This window comes from Pseudorasbora parva, chromosome 6 (assembly GCF_024679245.1).
Source record: "Pseudorasbora parva isolate DD20220531a chromosome 6, ASM2467924v1, whole genome shotgun sequence".
Classification (NCBI taxonomy): Eukaryota; Metazoa; Chordata; class Actinopteri; order Cypriniformes; family Gobionidae; genus Pseudorasbora; species Pseudorasbora parva.
In genome coordinates, this window is record NC_090177.1 from 31,420,881 (window position 1) to 31,444,718 (window position 23,838).

General features: G+C 41.3%; 1 long non-coding RNA gene across 1 annotated transcript; it reads right to left on the bottom strand.

Moving 5' to 3' along the window:
• Positions 1–488: 488 nt before the first annotated feature.
• LOC137078897 (uncharacterized) lies at positions 489–12,846 on the bottom strand. The gene is made up of 3 exons (XR_010905369.1): positions 12,768–12,846; positions 3,593–3,754; positions 489–1,694 (listed from the first exon to the last, which is right to left on the bottom strand). It is a non-coding gene; the product is annotated as an uncharacterized lncRNA (long non-coding RNA).
• Positions 12,847–23,838: the final 10,992 nt, after the last annotated feature.

A 23,838-nucleotide genomic window follows, 5' to 3' on the forward strand; every position in this document is an offset into this window, starting at 1 on the left:
GGCTGAGCCTTTGCCATTCTGGTTATTCTTCTATCCATTTTGATGGTTGTCTTCCGTTTTCTTCCACGTCTCTCTGGTTTTGCTCTCCATTTTAAGGCATTGGAGATCATTTTTTGCACCTCTTTATAGGTTTTCCCCTCTCTAATCAACTTTTTAATCAAAGTACGCTGTTCTTCTGAACAATGTCTTGAACGACCCATTTTCCTCAGCTTTCAAATGCATGTTCAACAAGTGTTGGCTTCATCCTTAAATAGGGGCCACCTGATTCACACCTGTTTTTTTCACAAAATTGATGACCTCAGTGATTGAATGCCACACTGCTATTTTTTTGAACACACCCCTTTCAACTAATTCAACTAATTGCCCAATTGCACAGCCTTAAGAGCGTGCATATCATGAATGCTGGGTCTCATTTGTTTCCTGAGAATCTACTGAACCTACTGGTAACTTGTTTGCCACGTAGCAATAAAAAATATACTAAAAACCTTAATTATTCTGGTTAGTCACATTGTACTGCTATTATTTTGAACAAGACTGTATATGTGCTCTATATGTCTCTCCACTAGCTCCACAGGTCAGGGTGTCACCAGTCGGTCACAAGTTCTTTCTTAAATTTGAATGTAAAGTCCACACTAGAGGCTTAGTAACTAGTAGCTGGTTTGTAACTAACTCTTTTTTTCGGTTGCACCATTTGATCTTAAGGTAGAACGTAGCTAGTAGGTCGTAAGCTCTCCATAAAGTAATGCGTAGTCACATAACACAATTTTTACCCTCAATGATCCAATAGCAGCCTTCAAATACGTGAGAAAAAGTTGTTGAAATGCTCTGAATTTCAGTTTATCCTTCATTATTATAACTTATTTTGCCTCACGTAACCAACGGTAAAAATACATTTCCAAATATATGCTGAAATAATAAAAAAAACAAAAGCAATTACATTTATTGGTTATGCAGCGGCACACAGTTTTGCACAGGTTCATGTTAAAGAGCTAAAATATAAGTGTAAATGTCAGCATTTCATGTAAATAATGGAAATCTGTCATGTAAATCAAGAGCTTATTAGCTTATTTCAACTAAGTTTAATGGTGCAATGCAAAAATATTTAATAATGCATAAGTTGTAACTTAACTTACACACAGCTGGTGCCACCGGCCTCAGATCTCCACTTCAGCACTATCACTTGAGAATAGAAGTAAGATCTCTAGAGTAGAGCAGTAATCAGACAGACTCCAAACGATGCCTTTCTTTATGCTTTAATCACAGAGACTCACCGGAATACAAGAGTTTATATAGGATAGGTACATGGCAAAGGTAACATGACTCAGCACATCATTTTTCTTTAGTATGATTTGTTCTACATTTGTGCAATTCAGCAACAACCTGGCAAAGCACAATTTATTTTTTGGAATAATTCAGCGTGTAGGTCATGGGGTAACTTTGTTTATTTAGCCATCTAGCCATGTCCATATGCTTCTGTTATTTCAACACACTCATTTTGGTTACAGGGTTACAGAAGCATACATAAATGAAGCATTGAACTGACCCAAGTAAAAGAACTCCCTGATTTAAGTAAAATAGCTCCCATTTCCCTGAAACATATATAATGACTCTTATTACTTGTGGTTAAATCAGCACGGTTCACTGCATGGCCTCAGGTGGTTGGGCAGGATTTATATCATAACGCCGGATTGGAACTGTATAAAAAAAAAATATATCATGATTATAATGAAACAAATTATCATGATTATCAATATTACCATGGTTTTGTTCAAATGAGATGAAAGTGTTGCAAGTTTTATATTTGCAAATCAATAAAAAATAAATGCTCTATGCACTTTTTTTAAAAGCAAGATTAAATTCTGTGGGATTTCCTTCCTTATAATGGCCGTCCGTCATCAATAGCAACGCATTATAACACGGCGCACATCCACTCATCACAACGGATGAGTTCTCTCGTTTCAACTTGTGTCTTGCGACTGTTTTTGATTGTATTAGAAATTAAATAATTTGACTTTACTAATAATACTACTATAACTTCTTGTGATCATCTTGTCTGGATGATTGTTTTTTACACTGTACAAAATGGATTTATAACAATTAAGATTTAAACATGAATCTCAATTCAATAGGTCCCCGTAGTTATTTATGTGGCAAAGAAAATCTGTGTAATAAGTGTTCAATGAAGATACATTATTATCCCTTAAATATCACCCTAGTCTTGTCTGAACTTGTTTATTTGTCTTTGGCTCAAAGTCACTTGTAATTTTTCTTAGTGGAAGCTTTACGTTAATTTCAAGGGAGTGAGATACAATATTTATTTAAACTCAAAACTTTGAGTCCAATTATTTCCCAGAAGTAGTTTTGGTATTGAGGTCAAAGTCCACTTGCCTTGCTTTCGCTATACAGTGGTTTTCAAACCTGTCCTGAAGGCGCCCCAGCCCTGCACATTTTGTATGTCTCCCTAATCTGACACACTAGGCCATGTCGACACTTATACGTTTTCGTTTGATAACGCATATTTTTCTCTCCGTTTTGTCATTCCAGCCACACTGAGACGCCATTTTCAGTCAACAAAAACGTAGCTTTTTGAAAACGGTCCCCAAAGTGGATTCATTTTTAAAACTCCTTCTTTGCGTCGTAGTGTGGATTGTGAAGATGGAGATATTTGAAAATGATGACGCATGTTAAGTCATGTGACGCATATTGTCCCAATATATGTCTATTATTGTTCCAGTTATGTGCTATTCACTTTCACACGTTGCTAAAATAAATTACTTAGCACACTTCACATCACAGTCCTGCAATGAATGCAGAAAATATACATTTCTGTCCTGTGGTAATGTGGTAAAAACACGAGTGAAGTTGCGTTTTAGACCAAACGCGAGTGCGACCTGGACATGTCAGTGAATGATGAGAATTGTGCTAAATAAAATGATCCTGCCAGAAGAATTGTGATAACTTTATGATGTCTGTATCATCTCAGTGAGCTTTTATGTGGTTTTACGCATGCGCAGTAAGTTGAATTTGGCGTTTCTGATGTTTCAGTGTGGATGAGAAACTTTTCAAATCTATCCGGATTAATGTAGACGTAGCCCGTCTAAATATACAGAAACGGAATGAAGTATATGGTTACATGGGTAAAAAAAACAATGAAAACAATAAGTGTTTGTGCATTTTAGTATTTAAAGTAAAAATCTGAACCGGTCTCACTGGGCCAATAGAAACAAATGAGCCCTGATATATTAAAGCCACAGATAAATGTGACATTTATTACAATGGGTTTACGTGAAGATTGTTTTAAGTTCGCTTAAATTAAAAGATGATATATTTTTTAAAGCCTAATAAATGTTCAAATTGGTGGGTTTCAATTATACTTTAATGCTGAATGCCTATAATTGATGGTTAAAATTATGAGAAAAATTATTAATGGTATCTGTGCTAATGGCTTTCATTCGTAAAATGATGTTATTAAACAAATATTCTTTGTGTTGTTAATTATGTTTTTGTGATTACTTACAGAAAAATGTGTAAATAATTTGTATTTTTTTTATTGATTGGTAGCACTAAATTTAAATTACACTAACATAAATACCTTTAACTGGAGCCATACACTGAAGTCCACATCCATTGCTGCAGCATTTATCATTCTCGCCACAGTCACTGTCATCGGTACAAGTATTCAGCTCCCTCTTGTAACGAATCATGTCACACAATCGTGGTTTAAAACGATAGAATGGACACACTCCTGGCTTTACTGTTATACAGACATAAGACAGAGAAAACATATCACTGAATGCTGAAAGAATTTTTCTTTGTAAAAAAAAAAATATTTTTGTAAGTGTTATATAGTTATTTCTTGTGAAATATATACCAATAATATACAGTGTTGGGCATGTTACTTTAAAAAAAAGTAATTAGTTATAGTTACAAATAGTAACTGAGTTACATCATTACAAATGTAACTAATTACCAGGGAAAGTGACTAATTACTAGGTAATTAGTAATGTGTAATGTGTTACTTTTTTATTAAATGTTCAAATGTCATAACTTATAGATTCGCCCAATATTAAAGCACTTGGCAACTTTTGCTCTCGGGGTCCCCCTACAGTTTGGAAAAAATAATGTCCTCAACTACTGTCGTAAGATCTGTCATCCTTCAACAGGAGATGCCATCGCATGTGCTTTTGTTGACATGACAACCCTGATAGCCCTGAACTAGTGATGCGCGGGTCGTCTCATAACCCGCGGACCCCGTATGTCTATTTAATGGTCGCGGGTGCGCGGCGGGTTGTAAAAATATATACAGTGGTGCGGGGCGGGCCAAATAACTTCATAAAAGTGGCGCCGCGGGTTGGTGCAGCACTAACAGTTACCCTGAACACTGCAGGAGGAGTTCACATGCAGGTGTTCTTCTGACGTCGCGTGTGAAATGTCTTCATCCCAGGTACAGTCAGTGGCATGTTTCAGCATGTCTTATGACTATAATTTCATGAGTTTTATTTTTTTCAAACGCCAAATAATCACGATGCTCACGTTTAAAAGCCAGCGTCATGATAGTAGTCTATTGGTTACCGTTTTACAGAATCTATATGATCCTTCAATTCAATGTTTGAGTGGTAGGTAATCATCATAACAAGCATGACAGCATCGGTCGGGCACGCCTCCTTCAGCTCACGCCGACGAGCAAACGCTGGTCCAATGTTGATTCTCGTCCTGCCTTTAATCACATCACTTTTTCGTTTCCTCTTATTGCTTTCCTCCAACAAAACCATTTCTTTCTTATTTGTCTGTGCTGCTTCGGACATGACTATATTATCCGACGAACAAAGTTGGGCTCGCACGTCCGAATTTAAGGAAGTGTGGGTGTTGGTGGAAGTGCATGGCATATGCCGTAAAGCAGTCAAATTTTGTAGTTCTTTTTGTTCTCGGGTTACTACCCGAAACCCGAAGTTTAAAAGTACGATTAAAAACGATACAGACCCCATCAAGCTATGAAAATATATTATGATGGTTGAAAAGTTACCTAGTGCTCCTTTAAAGGTTTAGTTCACCCAAAAATGAAAATTCTGTCATTAATTACTCACCCTAATGTCGTTCGACACCCGTTCATCTTCGGAACACAAATTAAGATATTTTTGATGAGATCTGTTGGCTCAGAAAGGCCTTCTTTGACACCAATGTCATTTCCTCTCTCAAGACCCATAAAGGCACTAAAGACGTCGTTACAAAGTCCATCTCACTACAGTGGCTCTACAATAATGTTATGAAGTGACGAGAATAGTTTTTGTGCTCAAAAAAACTAAACTAAATAACGACTTGTATAGTGATGGGCAGATTTCAAAACACTGCTTTGTAAAGCTGAGCTTAATGAATCAGTGTCAGCAGTTCAGATCGCCAAAGTCACGTGATATCATTTCGATCCGAATCATGAATCGATACACTGATTCAAAATGTTAGATATTTTTGTGCACAAAAACTATTCTAGTCACTTCATAAAATTATTGTAAAGCCACTGTAGTGAGACGGGCTTTGTAACGAAGTCTTTAGTGCCTTTATGGGTCTTGAGAGAGGAAATGACATTGGTGTCAATGAAGGCCTTTTTGAGCCATCGGATTTCAACAAAAACATCTTCATTTGTGTTCCGAAGATGAACGGAGGTCTCACAGGTGTCAAACGAGATTAGGGTGAGGAATCAATGACAATTTTAATTTTGGGGTGAACTAACCCTTTAAATATGTTAAATGAATGATTTGGACATGTCCATGTCCAATAGAATAAATACCAGCTTTATTTATTAATAAATATAACTGCGAGATTGCGTTTATTGAATGAGTGACAGCTTTTAGTGATTATAAAGTATATTACCACATACACACTTCAATACACTGACGACCCATCCGCATATCAGGGATGGAAATTAACTTTTTTGTCCACCGGCCACTGTGGCTGGTGGATTTCAAAATCTACCAGCCTCTCACTGTTTTTAACATCCACTTTCTTGTTTTTAATCGACAATGTGTAATTGTTTGCTATACAATGTGCAATGTGTAATGATATGCATTTCATTACATGAGTAGGTGTCTGTGCTCTTTTTGATCTGGTTGATTCTTTGTCTTTTATGGCTTCCAGTTTTACATTTTTAGTTCCAACAATGAAACTATTTGTTTTGGCATATTCTGAAGCGTGTTGACGATATACCGAGCAGAATATTAGGTAGTCAGTATGGATGCACCGAAATCAAAATTCTTGGCTGAAACCGAAAAAGAGGAAACCAAGGCCGAAAACCGAAACACCGAAAGAAAATATGCCAATTATTAGTACCATTGCATTTATGGCTATGACTGTGTAACTTTACTAAAAATCAAGGCATTGCAAGTTTCAAATAATAAATCAATTATAAATTATGCAAATAGTTTGCAACATTGCAACACTGGACAGTATAAAATAATATTTTAACTAAAATGTTTAACTTGACTTCACTCGTGTACATTAAATAATAATGTACAGGCCTGCAGAAAGGTACAGAAATTGACTGCAAAAAACTGCATATTTGAACTGTTTAAATGAAAGATTAATCCTTATTAAACTTACACAAGCTATTCAATCAAGAGCAGTGAGTGATGTCCTTCTCTTTTGTTTGACATTAAACAGACAGCAGTAAAGGCTAGTAAATTCCCCTTTAAGAGCTAATGCAGGGATATGCATCATCTTTCTCGACAGTATAAAGTTCACATAAGGCATATACAGACTATGTCTGCTAGGATACTTATCAAGGTGGATATGCTGACATACTTCTTGTGTGAGTTTGTCCGTTTAAGCACAAGACTTGAAAGATAATTCAATATTTGCGCGCTGTGAGATGTGTGCATGCTTTCGGATGATGCACAGAGACAGATCATTCAGCACGCGCAAGTTCTCATTCGCGTCTTCTGGCTCTACACTAGGGGTGTGCATTGGCACTGCCTTCACGATTCGATTCGATTACGATTCACCAGGTAACGATTCGATTCAATTCGATTCTACGATGCATTGGGATGCATCAAAATTCTACTGCACACAAAGCAAATGTTTCATCAGTCATGAGGCAATACAAGCAGATATTAAACAACAGATTGTATATGCTGCTATGTGTCTCCTGTATCTTTGACATAAAAGTTATTAAATAAAATAAAATGTAATTAAATAAAATTAAATAAAATGCAATTAACCCTTAAATGCATGACTGTTTCACCAAACATTCTTACATATTCAGGTCGTTAGCGACCCAGATCTATATTTAACATGGATAGACCTCTAGCTGTCGTGATAATATATAAAACTCCTGATTTTAGAGTAACAGCTACAGAAGAATAAAATAAAACCTATTTCGTTACCTTTCGCCACAACTTAAAATCTGGAAAAAAATATGGCTGGTGGCGGGTGCTAATTTCCATCCCTGACGCATATACATGCTGGATTCACTCGAAAAATTAATGACAGTTATAAATCAGTTGAAATCAGGTTCATAAAAATGTCAGGAAAACACGATTCCTGGCTGCATGTCATTATCCATGGATCACTGAATCTTTGGTAAGTTTGGTAGGAACACTATAGAGCCCTTTAGTTTAAACTGATAATCGTTTGCTCTACTCACATTTTCTAAGAGCACAGTGGCCTCCATAATCCTTAAATGGAAGATGTTTGGGATGACCAGAACCCTTCCTAGAGCTGACTGTCTGGGGAAACTGAGCTATCAGGGGAAGAGCCTTGGTGAGAGATGTAAAGAAGAACCCAAAGATCACTGTGGCCGAGCTCCAGAGATGCAGTCGGGAGATGGGAGAAAGTTGTAGAAAGTCAACCATCACTGCAGCCCTCCACCAGTCAGGGCTTTATGGCAGAGTGGCCTGACGGAAGCCTCTCCTCAGTGCAGGTCACATGAAAGCCTGCATGGAGTTTGCTAAAAAAAAACACCTGAAAGACTCCAAGATGGTGAGAAATAAGATTTTCTGTTCTGATGGGACCGGGACCAACTTTTTGGCCTTAATCCTTAGCAATATGTGTGGAGAAAACCAGGCACTGCTCATCACCTGTCCAATAAAGTCCTAGCAGTGAAGCATGATGGTAGCAGCATCATGCTGTGGGGGTGTTTCAGCTGAAGGGACAGAACAACTGGTTGCAATCGAGGGAAAGCTGAATGCGGCCAAGTACAGGGATATCCTAGACGAAAACCTTCTCCAGAGTGCTCAAGACCTCAGACTGGACCGAAGGTTCACCCTCCAACAAGACAATGACCCTAAGCGCACAGCTATAATAACGAAGAAGTGGCTTCACAACAACTCTGTGACTGTTCTCGAATGGCCCAGCCAGAGCCCTGACTTAAACACAATTGAGCATCTCTGATGAGACCTGAAAATGGCAGTCCACCAACGTTTACTATTCAACCCGACAGAACAGGAGAGGATATGAAAGGAGGAATGGCAGAGGATCCCCAAATCCAGGTGTGAAAAACTTGTTGCATCTTTCCAAAAAAGAGGTGCTTCTACTAAATACTGAGCAAAGGGTCTGAATATTTAAGACCATGTGATATTTTAGTTTTTCTTTTATAATAAATCTGCAAAAATGTCAACAATTCTATGATTTTTCTGTCAATATGGGGTGCTGTGTGTAGCCTGGTCTTACCACATGCTTGTACATTTCATTTGTACAGAGTCTGACCTCTCTGCATTGACAAGCATTTATTTTCACGAAGGCGGGTACTCTGTTAAAGTTTAAAACTATTGGATCTGCCCACCGCCACTAGATCTGCCATAACCAATCGCTAACATTTCGTTGTGACGCATGTCATGCACCCTGCGCCTGTTTCACACATGGACATCCGTCATAATAAATAGATATATACATAATAAATGTGCAGGCCACCTCAGTGAAAAAACCATAGGATAAAATCTAAAACTTGTGCATTCGGATTGTGTTTTATTCACGGTGGATGGGAGAGTTTTGTAAACTGGAACGCGCTTGCTCATGTGGTCCGTAACACGATTTAATGCTGTAAATAAATCACATGCTTAGTATGATTAGAATTAATGCTACTGTAAATAACAGCCCAATTCAAATGTTTGTGCTTTTATTTTAATTAGTTTTAGTGGTGATAAAATATATTGCTCTTGTAAATACTTGCCAGCATTTTAAAGAAAAAAAGTCTATAAATGCATCTAAATAACAGCAAAGCGCATCTGTACGGTGCTCTGCAGTGGTCAAAATTATTAGGATTATAAACAGTGATTTTTGAAGCGATATACACAAATCCGGCGAAACACGGAAGTAAAGCAGCGCCGCCATTACTGCGTGCCTTGCTGCTAAGGACTTAGAGCAGCGTGTACACTAAAACACTTCTCAAATGAGGTTAATAGCTGAACAATGACTGGATTCTCCCCTCATGTCATGTTATAATTGCCTACCTTTTTTTTCCTTATAAATTATTTTTATTTTTGTTACGAATGCATATTATTATTATTTTTTCCCCTGTTTGTATAAGCTGCTCCCTCAGGCTATATCTTTTCTGTATCTGTATTTCGAAGAAGTTGATTTTATGCAACATTATTTGTTTGTAAATCTTGATACTTTAAATAATAATACAAAACATAAATAAATAAATAAATAAATAAATAAATAAATAAATAAATAAATAAATAAATAAATAAATAAATAAATAAATAAATAAATAAATAAATAAATAAATAAATAAATAAATAAATAAATAAATTTAAAAAAGCAGCGCACGGCAATAATGCAGTGAATGATAAAGGATAAAATGAACGCAAAGAAAACCATTTAAAGACTGAATAATTAAGAATAATTAAAGCATACGTGTCCATTACAAAGGGACTTAAAGTCACAATTAGACAAATGTGAAACGATCATTTACAAGAAATATGGCCTTATTAAATCAGTACGTAAACTTGCATGACCTACCGATGTGCTCATGCATTTGTTCACAAGCTGCAAATAAATAGCCACGACCAGTTGTAGCAATAGAATACATGTTCCTAAAGGTATTAGATTATTTAATTAATCATCTGGCATGCGATGAGCGTCAGAACCTAAACTACAGGGCATGAGTTCTGGATGGATTGGCCAGATACTGCATCCTACCATCACAGATCAGCCGCTAGGTATGAATCAGGTGTCGTGAGGTTTTCAGGCAGTGGACTCGTACCATAATGTCAGTAACAATAGAGAAAACTACAAAATTAAATTAGTCTAATTGTGACTTAAAGTCCCTTTGTAACGGGCACGTATGTTTTAATTATTTTCTGTCTTTAAGTGGTTTTACGTTCATTTGATCCTTTATCATTTACAGCGCGTCGTGCATTACGTTACTACCGCGCGCTGCTCTAAGTGCAGCATAAGATAGTCCTCATAACTTTGTTATTTCATGTTCTTAAAACATGTTTGTGTAAAACAATTCAGTGATCACAGAAATCAGTGCCTTAATATTAACAATACAGCTCATAATGACAGTGTTCAGTTTTATTGACAATACCTTCGACCCCACGAGAAACAATTATCGTCCGAATATGGCTTCAGCAAACTCCTTCACCACTAACGGAGCGAGCTGGAAAATCAAACTTTTCCAGAATTCACCCTGTTGGGGAGGAGGGCCACAACATCATGGCCACCAACAAACCCCAGCAAAGATTGTTCTTGCTCCGGCTTTAACTTCTGGATCCTCGGCAGCGGTGCCACAACCGAATGAATGAGTTCGTTCGCATCTTTCTCCGCCGCCATTACTGAACTACAACTCAAACTAGCACACAACATCAACGTCATCGGTCTCAGCCACTCCCTCTGTTCGCTGATTGGAAAATCTAAGAATTAGGGATGTCCCGATCCAATCAGGTGATCAGAAATCGAGCCTGATCATGTGACTTCAGACTCGATCGGAATCGGATGTTAACCTCCCGATCAGGATTATTTTTTTAACACATCAATAGTTATGCGGTGACACAGAGTTAGACCCTTTTAACTTCACACAGAAACAGCAACGCGTGTGGCATGACGTCACTTTTTGTCGTACGCTATTGGTTTAAATCTGCAGTCTCCCTCTCAGAAATAGAAGCCTCCACACCACGATCGCCCCCAGGTGACCAGTCCCATTATAGCCACGCCTCCGTGTATTCTAATGGACACGAGGCAAACTAAACAATCAAATTACATTTCAAATATTTTTTCCCCAAAGTTAGTTTGTGTCATTGTAGGCAGTTATCATCACGATGATTTCATTACAAGTGTTCGTTTTTTTAAATAAGTTTAGTTTTAGTTAGTTATTTGATGCTATAAAAACGGGTGTGTGACGTCATGATTAACAGCTGAGATCGATGTCTTCTCTGAGTAAAGTGGTCACTGAGGCACTAACGGACATTTTGCGGGATTTTTGGGAGCAGATTCTTTAATTTAATTTAATTTAATTTAATTTAATTTAATTTAATTTAATTTAATTTAATTTAATTTAATTTAATTTAATTTAATTTAATTTAATTTAATTTAATTTACATAACTGTTTATTTCATACCAAGATAATTAATTGTTCTGCATCTGTGAGAGTATGGGCAGGCTTTTGATATCGCCGTTGTACTTCCTCTTTCCCGCGCAATTTCGGTCTCGGACTTTTTTTATATTTACTGTTGCACTAAAATCCAAAAGTGAAGAATTTATGTTATTTATTATAACAGATACTCAAAATCAAATGACTCAGACTCGAGGGCAAAAAAACCTGATCGGGACATCCCTACTAAGAATACACCACAGTCTCAGACGAAGTACTGAAGGAAAATGAAATTTGAGCGGAAGTATGTAGGAGGGCGGAGCCAGGCTGTGTGTGTGTGTGTGTTTGTGTGTGTGTGTGTGTGTGTGTGTGATATATTTAAATATTATAATTTATTATTCATGCAGTGAAGATTGTAAAGCGTTGTAACTTTATTACATTATTTAATTTCTCTTTCTTTATTTAGTTTCTGCAAGGCCAGATGAAATGTATTATACTAGGCTTATGTAAGGATTGTTTTAAGTTCACTATAATTAATAATTTTAAAGCCTTATAAATGTTGAAATTGATATACCTTATACATAAATGTTTAATTTCTATCATTATTGTTAAAACAAATCAGAGATACAGGAAGCTGTATTAGTATCAGTGATAATTCATAAATGCATTCATAAAATGATGCCATTACAACAAATATTTAAAATATACTGTCTTTAAGTTGTTTCTACAATAATTTAGAAAGTAACTGAAACTCAGGCGTTTTTAATCATGACTAATTACAGACAAAATGTTTGATTAATAAAAGTTTTTTTAATTGATTGACAGCACTAAATGTGATATGATTATGTAAGGAACAATTGGCGATGAGCCTTTGAATTGTTTGAAAAATAATGCACACTCGAGGCGGTAACACGGCCACAACGCGAAGCAGCGAGAAAGACAGTATGTGCGTTTCTGTATATAATTGTGTCCTTGCATGAATAATTAGTCATTATCCTATTGTTTACTATATTTATTTGCTCGGTCAGTGTCGCAGCTGCGTCTATGCCAGAATGATGCTGGCTGGACCGGATTTACTTTGAGTTTTCAAAATTGTGATAATCAAACACGATTTTTGGATTTGATTTGATTTTGATTTAAAACGATATTACTAACCGTCAGTACATTTTATCACGGTTTATCATGAAACCGGTAATTAATCTAACCCTAAAATAAAAATATATATAATAAAATAATATAATACCTGTAACTGGAGCCATACACTGAAGTCCACATCCATTGCTGCAGCATTTCTCATTATTGGCACATTCACTGTCATCGGCACATGACCAAGAATCCATCACAGGACACATTTCTGCTGTATAAAATCTGACTGGACACACTCCTGGCTTTACTGTTATAAAGACATAAGACAGAGAAAACATATCACTGAATCCTGAATACATTTTGCAGTGTAAAAAAAGATTTTTGGAAGTTGTACATATATATTATTATAACACGGCTCTGTGGAATACTTGATTCTGATTGGTCAATCGCACGTTCCAGCGGTATGTTATGCCGAGTTTCAGGCAACCTGTAACCCGTGTTTTTCCCAACCTTCAACATGTGAAAGTGCACTGGAATGCTGCACTATTCCCAGAAAACAAGCACCAAAATGAATAACACATTGCTCATCCGGATACTATGAGCAGTGGTGTTCAAGTTACTTGGAAATAGTAATTAGTTATTGATTACTTATTTTCAAAAGTAATTAGTTACTTTACTAGTTACTTGACTTTATTACAATAAAAAGAAACATTAAGAAAATAATAAACATTGCTTTATAATCTGAACATGAAAAATATCTATAGCAAAATAAACAGCAATGTTTAATCAAAACGAATATAAAACATTTCACCAGTGCATTTTTACAGGCATTTTTGCATACGATAAAAACAAGAAACAAAGAACAAACATATGGACAAATAAATACAGTAAATATACAATAAAACAAAGATACAAATAGAATACGGTGCTTTCATTTCAGGAAGGTCTACTAACATATACTGTTTGGGTAATGACCTAGAAAAGACATCTAATAATTAAATACAGTTGTGTTCTAAATTATTCAACCCCCACTGAAATTGATTGTTTTGGTCGGTTTGACATTGATTTTGATCATTCAGTCATCCTGCTAACAATTAAATTAAATCAAAGAGGCACGTGTAGGTCAGACAAATATAACATAACATTTATAATGCAATAACCACAAATGTCTTTTCTGAGCTCACATCATTATCAGTTTTATTCAACCCCCAAGTGACATTCAATCTTAGTACTTAGTACAACATCCTTTTACAGTTATAACAGCTTTTAAACGTGAAGCATAGCTTGATGCAAGTGTCTTGCAGCGATCTACGGGTTTCTTCGCCCATTCATCTTGGACAAAAGCCTCCAGTTCAGTCACATTCTTAGGCTTGCGCATCAATCTGTGTCCAATCTTAGTCCCACCAGAGGTTCTCAATCGGATTTAAGTCTGGTGACTGCGATGGCCACTTCAAAATGTTCCAAACTTTAATCTGCAACCCTGCTTTGGTGGACTATGGAGGTATCATTGTCCTGTTGAAAGGTTCAACGTCTCCCAAGCCTCAGGTTTGTGACGTACTGCATCACATTGTCATCCAATATCTCCTGGTACTGAAAAGAATTCATGGTACCTTGCACACGCTCAAGCTTCCCAGTACCTGCAGAAGCAAAACAGCCCCAAAGCATGATTGACCCCCCGCCATGCTTCACAGTAGGCAAGGTGTTCTTTTCTTCATAGGCCTTGTTCTTCCTCCTCCAAACATAGCGTTGATCCATGGGCCCAAACAGTTCGAATTTTGTTTCATCAGTCCACAGAACACTATCCCAAAACTTCTGTGGTTTGTCCACATGACTTTTGGCATACTGCAGTCGACTCTTCTTATTCTTTGGAGACAGCAAGGGCGTGCGCCTGGGAGTTCTGGCATGGAGGCCTTCATTACGCAGGGTGCGCCGTATTGTCTGAGCAGTAACTTCAGTACCCACATCTGACAACTCTTTTCTCAGTTCCTCAGCAGTCACACGGGGACTTTTCTCCACTCTACGCTTCAGGTAGCGCACAGCAGTCGAAGTCAGCATCTTCTTTCTGCCATGACCAAGTAGTGCTTCAACCTTGAACCCTTTGCCTTGAATTTGCGAATGAGGCTTCCTATGGTGTCTCTTGGTATGTTTAACATCTTTGCAATCTTCTTATAGACATTGCCCTTCCTGTGAAGAGTAATCACCTCTTCTCTTGTCTTCCTGGACCATTCTCTTGACTTCACCATGTTTGTAACCACACCAGTAAATGTCTAGAAGGAGCTGAGTATCACAGTCATTTTAAAGCTGCCTAACTGCTGTTTATTAGGCTTTATTGCTGCTCCCTGACATCCACAGGTGTTTTCAATACCTGACTGAAAACATTTCAATGAACCTCTGTTCTTCAGAGTGGTATGCTGCGTCCCAATTCGCCTACTTATACTACGTTCTAAAAGTATGTACTCTTTTTGTGAAGAAAAGGTACATACTTTTGAGTGTTTAGCAGAAAAGTATGCAAGCTTCAGGACATACTACTTCGCCATCTTTAACGGACTCTGTCGCTTAGTTACGTGCATCCCGTCACCGTTTATCTGCCCTGTCAATCATCGTCAAATTCGTCACAGTTCAAATCCTCCACATTCAGTTTAATCTCCTACCGTATCAGAGAGAAATGTAGCCGCTCGTTGATCTGCCATGTGTGGGTCTTTGTGGGTCAGAGACTCTCCTCATGTGTTTGCAGTTTAAATATAATGATGCATTTAAAAGTTAATGGCCAAACGTGTCATTAAAAAAGTTCACAATGCTGGTGCATGTGAAATATAATGTGGACAACACTGAATAAATATATTTTTGTCAGGATAAATATTGATAGTTGGTTACTCAAACCCCTTTATCTAAACTTCTCTACTTAACCATCGAATTCGCACATCCATCGTGCTTGTAGTTTTTTTACCGCTTTTTATCCGCGTTTGTAGTTCTAATCGAATTCTCGTCCAACTCGCAATGGGTTGTGGGCAATATCAGCCGTTAGAGTGCACATTGATAAGTACTTCGAATTCGGACCGGAAATAGTAAACCATCCGGGAATCTTTGGAATACTCTTTTCAACATACTACGATTTGGGACATACTAATTCTATTTTGGAATACTATTTAGGATGGATAGTATGAAAATTGGGATGCAGGGGTAGTCTTTAAGGGGTTGAATAATTGTGTCAATGAAGAATTCACAAAAGAAACATTTACTACTGTATTACAAAACGAATTGATGTCATTTTAGTTGCATATGGTTCTTTAAGAAGTCCTTGTAGGATTTCATTCTGAATACAATTACAAATGTACACTCAATTCCATAAAACCATTTACAGCATTGGGGGTTAAATAATTTTGAACAGAACTGTATAAAATAACACCGCATAGTTTTCACTGTACAAATTAATAGATTAATGCTTTTTAAACTATTACTAGCTGCAAGTATCTTTCTCTTCGCCTTTAGTTTGATTCATATTATTATTGCTTATAAAAACAGGTAGAATTCGCAATATTACGTCTATAAAGCAATTATAAATAGTAGCCCAGTTGTATTTTCTTCATTGCTCCAGTACCGACAGCAGAACCGATATCATCAGAGCTTATCGATACTGTGGTCTTTCATAATTTAGCACCAGGGCTGATTTAATACCGGGTTTCGGTACCCATCCCTAGCAAGACCTTTCAGCCTAAAACAATTCTTTCTGCATATTCCATGCATCATCTAAAATTAAATCAAATAATATTTTTAAACTTGTTTTCTTGTTTTGATATTTTAACTTTATGCACATATTGCATCAATAAAAAATTAAATTAAATGGAACAGTCTCAGACTGGAAGAAAATTGTTGAACATTAAACCTATTTTCTGCACATTCCACCATATTTTAAAGGGGGGGGGGGCACTCAGTTTCAGTCAATCTTGAGTACCTATGGAGTAGTATTGCATCCTTCATATCTCCGAAAAGTCTTTAGTTTTATTATATTTATAAAAAGAAATATAGGCTGTACCGAGTCTTTTCGAAAAAAAAAAAAAACGAGCGCCTGGAGGCGTATCGTGTTGGCGGAGCTAAAGAATGACGAGCGCACACAAAGCGGTGATGTCCTCAAGCGTGGAGAAGAAAACGCTACCCTAAATAAACCATGGCTATCAATCAGATTCAACTAATACATATATGATCCAGAATCAGATCCGGAGGCTGAAATAAATTGAACAGGAGAAGCAACAACAGCAGGACGTCCGTCTCTGTGGATATTTTTGACACAGTAATACTCCATCAAACATCCAACTTAGTTTTTGAAACTTTGTCTATGTTTAGGATGGGAATCCAAGTATTTATCAGTGTAAAAAGCTCAGTATGCATGAAACAGCATTTCACCCCCCCCCCCCCCTTAATGAAATAAAGAAAGGCTTTCTTGTGTTAACTTATATTTCTGCATATTCCAGCATATAATTGTTTTTGTGTTGTTGTTTTTTTTTTTGAGGTATAAGACAAACTGCATGTTCTTTTATTTTTTACTTGTTTAGATTGTGTAGGCCGTTTCGTTTTTATCCGTTTGGATTTTATAGGCAAGATAAGTCAAGAGTTTATTTGAGAGGCTAAATTGATTAAACGTGATTAATTCAATGTCGGCCACTTGGTAGTCCCTTAAAAAAAATTTAAACTTAAATTTAACAAACAAAAAAATGCTATAAACATTTTTCTTAATTAACTTTATATTTTAATGGCCAGTTCAGCTGTTCAGCGAAGCGGCTCGTAAGTCCTGACAGAACACAGACCAACTGAATCACACTTTAAGCAGACCATCTCAAATGGAGATTGATAAAATGCAGCTTACTTGTTTATTGGTGTTTTCAGATCATCCGCGTGCGCGAGAGAGAGAGCGTTCGTGCTTGCGGTTGCCAGATTTCAGTCATTTAAATCCCCCAAAAAGAGCTTTTCTGTGAAAAGAACATGTATACTATCCGGTGTTTTACCTAAAAATGCAATCCAATCTGGCAACCATATACACACAAGATCTCTCTCTCTCTTGCGCGCTGATGATCTGAAAACACCAATAAACAAGTAAGCAGCTTTTCAGCCATCTCCATTTGTGATGTTCTGCTTAAATTGTCATTCAGTCTACATTTTAGACTTGTCTTTTTTCGTCAACGATATTTCATGTTTATATAACGTTAGTCACAATGTAGGGTACACAGTGACTGTGATGTACTCTGAAATACAAGCATGCAAAAACATAATACTTAAGTTCTCAAAAATATAAATATATATATTTTTACAAAATGAATAGCCTTGATTCCCGATGATTCGGCTCTGTCAGTTCCGGCTGACAATGAACATGTTCGGACAGATGCAAATGTTGGGGGCGTACATATAAACGTCTCGGTTACGTATGTAACCCTCGTTCCCTGAAGGAGGGAACGGAAACGTACGTCAGAACTAGACCGACGAATGGGAATCACTTCTGGGAGTCCCTATCAGCTTCGAAATTTAGAAAATGGGGCCAATGAACATTGCCATGCGTGCTGTGCATATCGCACCCTGCCCCGCTGCCCGGGTATAAAGCACAAGCGATCGCCACGCACCATTGTTTTTCACTGAGGAGCCGAACCAAGGCTCGAACTGCAGTGATAGCAACCGTGGCGACGGGTCTTATGTGTCCGTTCCCTCCTTCAGGGAACGAGGGTTACATATGTAACCGAGACATTCCCTTTCAGTCGGTCAGGTTCGACATACGTCAGAACTAGACCGACGAATGGGGATCCCTATGGAAAACGCCACAGTTACTACCACTTTCAGCGCCCTGCCGGAGTCCCTCGGACCCCGTCTCAGCAGGCGGGGAATTTCCTGCAGGGAGAGCCCTACTGCTATCCCACAAGACCCAAACAGTGGACTATTGGATAACGCTGGGAAAGCGTGCCCCTGGAGGCCGCTGCGGAAGCCACACTCCCCCCAAGTAGATAACGTGTGGAAATACACGTATGGACTGGCCGTGGGCAGTGCTACATATAGGAGTCCCAGGGGCGGCCCCGGCCCAGATACACATATGGGACCACCGTGGGGGTCACTACATATGGAACCCAGCCTAACACAAGTTCCACACTGCATACAAGTGTTAGACCTGGTGTCAGACGCTCCGCCACGTCTGATTGCCGAGGGTTGCGGAGGACCCGACAGGATTCACCATACTGGGAAACTCGACTGGAGCAATATAAGCGCAAATATCCGTTCCAAGGGGAAGGGAGTGGCGCAGCAAGCCGACACTAGAACGGGCACTTCAGTTCTACCGACTCTGAGGAGTGCGTACACAGGAAGCTATCGGTTCTATGGGTGTCGCCCAGCCCGCAGCTCTACAATATCTGTCAGCGAGGCGCCACGAGCCAGCGCCCAGGAAGAGGCTACACCCTTGGTGGAGTGGGCTCAAATCCCGGGCGGGCAGGGCACGTCTTGGGACATACGCCAAGAAGATTGGGCATCCACTATCCAGTGGGCCATCCTCTGCTTGGAGACAGCCTTTCCCTTCTGCTGTCCTCCATAATATACGAAGAGCTGGTCTGAGGTCCTAAGCTTTGCTTTCTGTCCCCATACGTCCAAAGAGCTCGGACAGGACAGAGAAAAGCCAGGGCTGGGTCTGCCTCCTCCGAAGGCAGCGCTTGCAGGTTCACCACCTGGTCCCGGAAGGGAGAGGTGGGAACCATGGGCACGTATCCGAGGCACGATTCGTCGACCGAAAATGCCTGCAGGTCCCCTACCCTCTTGATAGAGACCAATGCAACAAGGAGGACTGTCTTCAGAGACAGAATTTTTAACTCCACTGACTGCAAAGGCTCAAGGGAGGTCTCTGAAGTGCACTAAGTACAAGAGAAAAGGTCCCAAGAGGGTATAGAGGGGAAGCGAGGCGGATTTAATCTCCTCGTGCCCCTCAGGAATCTCAAGATCAGGTCGTGCTTCCCCAAAAAATGTACCTTCTCCTAGTTTGGGATGGGCAGCGATAGCGGCCACATACACCTAGCGGGTGGAGGGAGACAGCCTTCTCTCCAACCCATCTTGTAGGAAGGAAAGCACGGCCCTGACCGAACACCTTCGGGGGTCTTCTCGACGAGATGACCAGTCGACGAACAGGTTCCACTTGAACGCATAGAGGTGCCTCGTAGAGGGAGCTCTAGCGGAAGTGATGGCGTCTGCCACAGCCTGTGGCAGGCCATCTAGAACCTCCACATCCCGTCCAGGCACCAGACATGGAGTTTCCAGAGGTCCAGACGCGGGTGCCAGAGTCAGGAGGTCCTTCCTCAGAGGAATAATAATAATAATAATGTGTTCGATTTATATAGCGCTTTTCAAGGCACTCAAAGCACTTTACATTGAAGGGGGGAATCTCCTCTACCACCACCAATGTGCAGCACCAACCTGGATGATGTGACGGCAGCCATATTGTGCCAGAGCACTCACCACACACCAGCTGATTGGTGGAGAGGAGACCTAGTGATGAAGCCAATCAGGATATGGGGATGATTAGGAGGCCATGATGGACGGAGGCCAATGGGCAAATTTGACCAGGATGCCGGGGTTACACCCCTACTCTTTTTCCGAAAGACATCCTGGGATTTTTAACGACCACAGAGAGTCAGGACCTCGGTTTAACGTCTCATCCGAAAGACGGTGCTCTTTGTCAGTATAGTGTCCCCATCACTATACTGGGGCGTTAGGACCCACACAGACCCCAGGGTGAGCACCCCCTGAATGGGCCAAGGAGGTGCTGTTGCAAGAAGCACTAGTTCCGGGAACTAGTTCCGGAAAGTCCTGTTGGGCCAGTACAGCGCCACCAATAGGACCTGCTCCTAGTCCTCCCTGACCTTGCACAAAGTCTGTGCAATAAGGCTCACTGGAGGAAACACATATTTGCGTAGGCCCCAGGGCCAGCTGTGTGCCAGCGCATTCGTGCCGAGGGTCCCCTCGGACAGGGAATAAAACAACTGGCAGCGGGCCGTGTCCGGGGCGGCAAACAGGTCTACCTGCGCGGCCCCAATGCGGTCCCAGATCAGCTGGACCACCTGGGGATGGAGTCTCGACTCTCCCGGAAGCACTGGCTGTCGTGAGAGCTCGTCGGCCGCACGATTGAGCAGGCCCGGAATGTGAGTGGCACAAAGTGACCTCAGATACTTCTGACTCCATAACAGGAGGTGGCGGGCGAGTTGTGACATGCGACGGGAGCGTAGACCACTCTGTTTGTTGATGTACGCTACGGCCGCAGTGCTGTCCGTACGGACCAGAACGTGCTTGTCCTGGAGCGGGGCCTTGAAGCGGCCCAGGGCAAGACGAACTGCTAACAACTCCAGGCAGTTGATTTGCCATTGCAGTTGAGGCCCCGTCCACAGACCTGAAACTGCAAGCCCGTTGTACGTGGCATCCCAGCCGGTGGATGAGGCATCCGTGGAGACAATCGCATGCCTGGACACCTGTTCTAAGGGCACCCCGGCCCGTAGAAACCCAGGGTCCGACCATGGGCTGAAGGTTTGGTGGCATCTCGGTGTAACTAAGACACGGAGGGATCCGCTGTGCCACCCCCACCTCAGGACACGGTCGTGTAGCCAGTGTTGAAGCGGTCTCATATGGAGCAATCCGAGCCGCGTCACCGCCGCTGCGGATGCCATATGCCCCAGGAGCCTCTGAAATTGTTTCAGTGTGACCGCCGTCCTGCGTTTGAACGAATTCAAGCAGTTCAACACCGACTGGACACGCTCCTTGGTGAGGCGCGCTGTCAGGGTGACCGAGTCCAGCTCCATACCGAGAAAAGAGATTCTCTGCGTCGGGCAAAGTTTGCTCTTCTCCCAGTTGACCCGAAGCCCCAACTGGCTGAGGTGCTTGAGCACCATGTCCCTGTGTTCGCACAACTGCTCTCGCGACTGAGCTAGAATCAGCCAGTCGTCGAGGTAGTTGAGAATGCGAACACCATGCTCTCTCATGGGAGCAATGGCTGCCTCCGCGACCTTCCTGAAGACACAGGGTGACAGGGAGAGCGCGAAAGGTAGGACCTTGTCCTGATCTGCTCGTCCGTCGAACGCAAAGTGTAGAAACGGTCTGTGTCTAGGGAGAATCGAGACATGAAAGTACGCGTCCTTCAGGTCGATCGCTGCAAACCAATCTTGGGGACGGATGCACCTGAGGATGCGTTTCTGCGTTAGCATTCTAAACGGTAGCCTGTGAAGGGACCGGTTCAAGACCCGCAGATCCAAAATCGGCCGTAACTTGCCGATTTTCTTGGGTACAATGAAGTACCGGCTATAAAAAGGGACCGGCTCGATCGCTTCCTTCGCCAGTAGGACTGCGATCTCCACCTGAAGCACCGGGGCATCCTCCTTCGACACTGAGGTGAAGTGAACGCCCCTAAACTTGGGGGGACGAGGGGCGAAGTGAATCGCATAGCCGAGTCTGATGGTGCAGATGAGCCAGCGGGACGGGCTGGTGAGCGCTAGCCAGGCCCCCAGCGACTGCACCAGCGGGACCATCGACACCACAGATGTACCCGCAGCGGGGCAGCGTGGCGGCATGCAGGGACTCGACCCGGACGGCGCGGAGGCGGCCCGTGGTGGGGTCTGCATGCGCCTGGCAACACCTACCGCTTCCGCTCAGGGGGCGCGGAATAGTGGGGAGACCGCGTGGGGCCTCCCCGCGCACCCCCTTCTGGCGATTGGAGAGGCGCCTGAGGACGGCAAGGCATGGAAGCGTCGCACACCGCCAAGCGCGCCCTCTTGGCACCCAGAGATTTTGGAAACTGCTCTTTTTGTAAAGTTTTGGGTCACAAATGTTAAAGTCACAAAGGAGCCCCCCGGCCCTCCTCCGGAGGGAGGAAGTGGTGCTGCTGCCACTTCCTGTTGAGCAGGATCCTCAATCTCTGGGTGGCCCATCTCAGGGTCTCTTCCGACGACGCTTGCCACCTTGCTTGGTAGCGGCCTTAGCGGGCTGGACGCTCTTCCCGCGGCCAGCTCCACATCTACGCCCTGGTGGAGGTTGCTGCTGGGCGGCGGGAGCGGTGGCAGGCGGACGCCCTCGGCGATGTGCAGGCGGAGGTGCTGCCGCCGGCGGCAGGGTGGAGGTAGCAGCGGACCGCCGAGGCAGGATGTGCCGGATGGCCTCTGTCTGCTGCTGGGCGGTCGAGAACTGCTGGGCAAAGCTCTCGAACGCGTCGCCGAACAACCCAGCCGACAAAATAGGGGAGTCCAGGAACTGGGACTTATCGGTCTCCCTCATGTCGGCCAGGTTGAGCCAGAGATGGCGCTCCTGGACCACCAAGGTGGACATCGCCTGACCAATAGTACTTCATCAATAGATGCTTCATCAACGCTGTTCGGCTCCGAAGTGAATGACAATGGTGCGTGGTGATCGCTTCTGCTTTATACCCGTGCAGTGGGGCGGGGTGCGATATGTAAAGCACGCACGCCAATGTTCATTGGCCCATTTTCTAAATCTCGGAGCTGATAGGGGCTCCCAGAAGTGATCCCCATTCGTCGGTCTAGTTCTGACGTACGTCGAATGTGACCGACTGAAAGGGAATGATATTGATACACGGTTGAAAATCACTTATTTTTCCGTGGTGTTTTTCATACACAAGATTTACATAAGAAGTAGGAGGCAATAGTGTTTGAGACTCACAGTATCTGATGTCCATGTGCTGAACTCTTATTATTATCTTATCTTATTAAAACGTGTTTTTTTCTTTGGGATTTCATCATTATATTGCATTGGTAATGAGCCTGATGCGAAGAGCTTAAATCCCCCTAATAGAGCTTTTCCCCTTAAAAGGATATACTTTCTTCCCAGTGTTTTACTTAATCTGTGCAATTTGCCATCTCAATCTGCATGTGTGCCCCCTAAAAGCGGAAGGAGCACTGATGATCTGAAAATAAATGTGCGCTAGAGTTTAGCAATCTCCACAGCAAAATTCTGCTTAAATTAAAGTGTAATACAGCCAGTCTTTGTTTCTTCACAAGCCACTTGTATTTTTTGTGTGACTACATCTGCCATGATCAAACCTTTAGCAATGAATTTCAACAAATGCAACATGGATCTCAGCCTTCTAGGTTGCAAAGGTGCATTTATTCTGCAAACAGTGTGACAATTCAATCAGGAAAATTGTAATCTTACAGTATGGTTTATTGTGATGTTAACAGAGTTTGGTCATATCATAGTGTCTTAGTGTCATTATG